Raw genomic sequence first — 5,641 nt, 5'->3', positions numbered from 1 at the left:
GTTGCCGGTCGCACGCGCAGAGCGGAAGGAACTAGCATGATTTCGGAAATTAACTGCCAAATTTGGATTCGCGGTGCCGGCTGTCCTTTGGGGGCCCAGATGTTGCGAGCATGGCTATTTCTCAGGCAGTGAGAGCCGGGCTGCGTGCACACATCGTCCGTGAGCAGTCATTATTTGGGTCCGTGGAGTGCTGTCGCCGCTGGCTTACAGCGACTCGGCTCTTTGATCATGATCAAGGTGAGTGGCATATCAAGTTCTAGTAAGCCCACTTGGACTGTACTGCTCCCCCGTAGCGACTCTTCCGGAGTTTCAGGATTGTTCGCAGGGTATGTCACGTACAAAAAGCAATCTTCCTTTGGAGCGTTGTTATCTGGTATGTAAAATAGAGTTTGTGTAAAAGAGGCTACCTCCATAGGTAGTTATCTTGCTTGATGACAATACACACATATCTCATACTGTTACCCGGGCCACCGTACGCTTCCTAAAACCGTTGCACTCAGCGTAAACAATTGGTTTTGTTGATTACGGAGATATGCTTTCAAATTTGGATCCGTTGTTGCCGGCTGGCTTTCGGTGGCCCAGACTTCGGAGACGCAGCTATATTTCAGGCTGTCAGGGCAAGTCTTCGTAGCCGCATCGCCTGTGAAGAAGCCCTGTACGGCATTCTGGAGTGCTCTCGCCGCTGGCTGACGTCTACTCAACTTTTCCGTCACGTTCAGGGTGTGTGGCAAGTCATGTTCTAGCCAGCTTGCTTGGACTGTACTGTCCTCCGTAGCGACTTTCCCGTGTCTGGATTGTTCGGATGGTATGGGCAGTACGAAAAGCAAGCTCTCCTAGAGAGTCTTGTTATCTAGCTTGTGGGATTATAACTTGCAGTGTAGTGCAGTATAGTGTCAGTGCAAAGTGGACTACCTCCATAGGTAGTTTCAGAGGCTCAGAGGCTTGGTGCTCCCTATCACGTGTCGAGCCCGTCTCGCCGTCTCATATGGTTTTTCAGCAAGTAATGGTACCATGGCAGTGTCGCTATTCTCTCTCGTCAGATCTTGATGTCGGTGACCCGCACCGCTTTTCGTTTCATCTGGGGTGGCAGTCTAGAATGGGTGTAGCGTGCCCGCATGTGCCTGCGGCGGGAGGACGTGGCCTTTGGGTTCCACATATGGAGACCAAAAGTGTCTTGCCCTTGGTCTTGTAGGTATTTTCGATGTACTCATGGAGCCATTCTACCCTGCGCATGATCCATTGCAGTACCTCCTGGGTCCTGATATCAGGTTTTTTCGCTGCTTTTTCGCAGAGTAGGCCTCGATCTGAGTTTGTCACACCTCACCTTAGAGAATATGTCTCCCCCATGCGACACCGGTGTGAGTCCTACCCTAGTGAATGCATTTCTACGTGGTCTGTCAAGCGCCTGTACAAGTCGCTCTTGGAGCTACTTCCCATGCCTCCGGCTACTGTGGGTCTTGCTGTGCCCTGGATTCGGTGGAGTGTCATTCAACTGATCTTCCAGCCCCCCATCCTGCATCGCGATAGGAAATAGTTCCTTCTGCTGGCAGTTGAGATCGATTACCAGGTGCAGATTTCTCGCTACATTGCAGCACAAGGTGGCCGCGTCCGTACTGTGGCAGAAGTGCTAAATCTTGTTCGAGCAAGGATTCACTGAGCCCTTCGTAGAGAGAGAGAGACCTGCGCTGGGAGCTGTGCACTTCGCAAGGCGGTGGCAGACGTCTTCGGTCCTCTTTGAAGATGACAGAGGTACGTATGTGCTTCACTTTTGGGTGGCTATGTAGATTGTGCCGTTGTCACAAACGCAACCTTCCGCGAGTTTTCGATCGTTGCATGGTGACGTCCAGCACACATATTATAGTCTTTGACATGCAGTGATCTGCTCTATAGTTGGCATCTACGTAGTACTGTTGGCATCTACGTAGTCCAGTCATGTAAGCTCAGTGACGAGAAGACTAGGACGTGGAGAAGAAAGGACGTGGCGCAATGGATGCTTGCGTTGCGTAGTCTGGTCAACAAAGCATGGTTGCTGTGAAGTGGTTTGACAACCGACCTGTCACGCTTCTTTCTAACTGTGTTGGTGTAGAACCCCTAACTCAAGTGAAGAGATGGGACAAGAAGGAATAATGTAACGTTATGGTGGAGTGTCCAGCCATCATACGTGAATACAAGAGGTCTATGGGTGGGGTAGACCTGCTGGATAAAATATGCTACAGTTACAGGTTCCCCATTCGCTCAGAAAGGTGGTACATTTATATCTTCTGGCACAGTGTGAAAATTGCTGCAGTGAATGCCTGGTTTCTCTACAAACGACATATGCAACAACAAAAGTTGTCTTCTATGCAACACAGTGCCTTCCTCGAGGAACTTTCTGCCAGCTTGGTCCTCTACAGGAAAAGACCTGGTCGTTCGTCACAGGAGAACCTCCCCATCCGACGGCCCCTGAAGATGGCGCAGCTCCCCATGCGACGGCCCCTGAAGATGGCACAAGATGTACCACGGGACGTGAGAACTGATGCCACACAACATTGGCCCATTTGGGGGGAAAAGAGAAACAGGTGTAAGGCATGCACATTTACACCTAGGCTACACGTACATTTCATGCTCAAAGTGCACCTTGCGCCTGTGTATCAACAAAGATCGAAATTGTTTTATAAGCTTCCACGGACTTTAGATAGCTTTCCCACTTCTATTCCCCAGCTTTTCATGTACTTTTGACACAGTTGTCTCACCGCACTGACTTATGCATTATTCATTTACTGCCCACCGTTGCAGATGTGCAACGACCTGTAATAAAATATCGCAAACACGTGTGTATTCTTTTAGTTTTTCTGCACTTGTAAGCATGCTACAAGCTGTTATTCCAAAAATATTTGTTTTGCTAGTGCTTTTTGTTGTACTGGGAACTACTGGGTAAAGGGAACCAGTCAGTGTGACTGGTCGTCTGCTCCGGTTCCAATACATGTGTGTCTTCTGGCTGTGTAGAGCCCTTCCGCAGCTTTGAACTGTATAAACGCAATACGTTTCATGATGCTGCCATTTCGCTGTGGGATGATGCGCTTCGTAGAATCATTAGAGCTCCCGCGAGGCGAGTCTTCTCTCAGGGGGGTCAAGTATGTTTTAAAAGTCTGTCAGTCCGGCGAAATTAGGTTGCTAAACCTAGCCCATATAGGGATAGCAGAACAAGTGACAGTTGTTGAAATTGGGAGAGGGGAGGCATGATTCCAGCAGAAGCCGGATGCGATTTAAGCCATGCCTGTCTTATCTCTTTCTACTATCCATGTGTGGGCTGAGTTTAGTCACCTCGATATCCTTCCGTCGGACTGACAACAAGGCCGTGCAAAAAGTCGTGGAGCGTTAGGCTGTTTACACTCCGAAACGCATGGTGTTCGGTTATTTTTTCCGATGGGATAGCTCCTCAATATTCGTGTCAATTATCAGGAACTTAAGTAAATTCGGCACACGCTTCACATTGGTTGGGTAAAAAAAGTGACTTTTGGCAAATTTCCGAGTTCACTTCGCAAAAATTTACATACTTAAACTTAGGTTATATGACATGCACACCAGGAGGTGGCAAACACCTAGTAAGAACAAATGCAGTTGACCGCATGATTCTAGGTGGCGTAGTTTTGTTATTGGAAATCAATGACACGTTTTCTGGGACACCCTGTATATCCCAGTGCATGGGCGTACTGAGAATTTCAAAGTCGCTTGTGAAAATAGTGCGCTCTTTAGTAATAGGTCGTAATGATTATTCTCAGATATCATGATAGGAACCTCTGATTACCCGCACAGTGCACAACGTCCCGCCTCCAGAAAAGGATTTTTGCCCTTGCAAAAAAATCCTGGGAGCGCCTATGTCCCAGTGCAATCAAAAGTCACACCAAGAATTTTGACGTCTGGTCTCCCTGGAACCCAGAAGGAGCCCCGCAGGAAGGCTGGAGGTTCAAAAACAGTGCTGCACTTTTTGATCTATTTAGTTTTGCCCCCGAAACAGCTCCGCAATTTTGAAACGCCTTCAGGTTATGTCCTAGGGAACACTCGCGAGAAAGGATCACAGCGATATCGTCCGCGAACGCAAAAACAGGTGGAGGGCACCCATTGCGCAGTGCCAATGTAACAAGGGGCCCTATTCCGAGGTGCCTCGCTCGCGCAATCGAGTCGTTTGCAAGCGACGGCACGTGGTGCGTGATGTCATCGAATGACAGCGCCGAGAATTTGGTATTCCAGTGCTCCCAGACGAGCCGCGCGTGAACGATCCTGTCGTTTGACCGATGCGCACGCTTGTTCAGCGGGGAGAGCTCAGCAGAAGGGAACGTGAAAAAGAGCAACTTTCAACACGAACCACCAGAAGGCGACTTACGCCTGGTTCTGACCCTCATAAGCTAGCAACGTGTGTAATGATTTTTTTTTCTACATTCTATAGCGGCTTCCCGCTCTAGCAAATGTTTCCACGGCTGACAGTGAATACATGCAGTGAAAAGCAGTCGGAGGTGCGAAAGGCAAAGGCAAAGGAACCACTGACAACCTCCCAATCCGTTGAGCAGCTACCACATGTAGTTCCGGACCACCGATGGTGTCGGTAGGCGAAGCGATCGAGGCGGCGGGAACGATACCTGTCACTTGTGGTATTTCGGGTTACGTCTAACGATCGAGCGCTTGGGTTATTTACTATCGTTCAGCCCGTCGAGGTGTTCAACGTCACTGTCACGCGCATCCCAGATGACGACGACAAAGCGATTGCACGAGCGCGTTCGCAAATATAACTTTGTGCATTTGAGATAAAAGCAAACATAGACAATAAAAGACGACGCAAAAAAAAAAAGCGGTGCTTGTTTTTCTTTTTTTTTTTCGTATAATTTCCTCTATCTGCGATGGATTCATTCACCGGTACGCGCTTCACGTCCCACCTCAGAGCAGTTTCACATTGTGCTCGACTATGTGGGGGAGCACCGTAATCTCTTTACGGGTGGGCTGTCCGCTGGCTACACATCGCAAGACAGAAATAGGGAGCGGTGCGAGCTGGCTACACGTTTGAACGCCAGCGGTGGTGCAGTGAAACCCGTTGAGAGGTGGAGAAAGGTGCGTAAATTAGCATCAGATACGAAACACCAACAAAAATCTCAAAATTCGCGGCAGCAGTGACGACTGCAATATCCCCGTGATCGGCCCTTGCGACACCGCAGCCCACTCCAGGGCGACCTTACGTCATGTAGTTGGCTCTTTTGAGGCGACAGGCCTAAGGAACTCATTATGACCCCACCAGCGCTCTCGGACATTTCCACCATCACGATCACGTTCATCATCGCCATCGCCGCTCCGATCATTCCCGTCATCTCTCATTGTCATCACTCATCATTGTCACCACTCATATCAGAACCCCTAGCTATGGGGTAGCTTTCCACTCATAGAGTGGAAAACCGCCCCCCTGCATCATCAGAATATATATGTTGTTTTTGTTGCAATATCCCACTACTTGATTGAAGTTGTGTTCAATGGGAACTTTTAGACGTGGACCAACTGGAAAAGCGCCACCAAAGCCAAGGCAGCTCGCATCTCACATCACACGCGGGAGACGGGAGGAGGTCCCCCACCGAAAGAGAATCGCTCTCTGAGCTATAGGAGCGGCTCGCCTCTGTGA

At 49.4% G+C, this 5,641-nt stretch overlaps 1 long non-coding RNA gene across 1 annotated transcript; it reads left to right on the top strand.

The window, feature by feature from the left end:
• Window positions 1–579: 579 nt before the first annotated feature.
• LOC135366122 (uncharacterized) lies at window positions 580–2,803 on the top strand. The gene is made up of 3 exons (XR_010414101.1): window positions 580–720; window positions 1,593–1,749; window positions 2,352–2,803. It is a non-coding gene; the product is annotated as an uncharacterized LOC135366122 (long non-coding RNA).
• Window positions 2,804–5,641: the final 2,838 nt, after the last annotated feature.

The sequence above is a fragment of the Ornithodoros turicata genome, chromosome 1, assembly GCF_037126465.1.
Source record: "Ornithodoros turicata isolate Travis chromosome 1, ASM3712646v1, whole genome shotgun sequence".
In the NCBI taxonomy this organism is placed as follows: domain Eukaryota; kingdom Metazoa; phylum Arthropoda; class Arachnida; order Ixodida; family Argasidae; genus Ornithodoros; species Ornithodoros turicata.
Note: the sequence above shows the minus strand (reverse complement) of the source record. Positions and strands in the feature narration are given on the sequence as shown.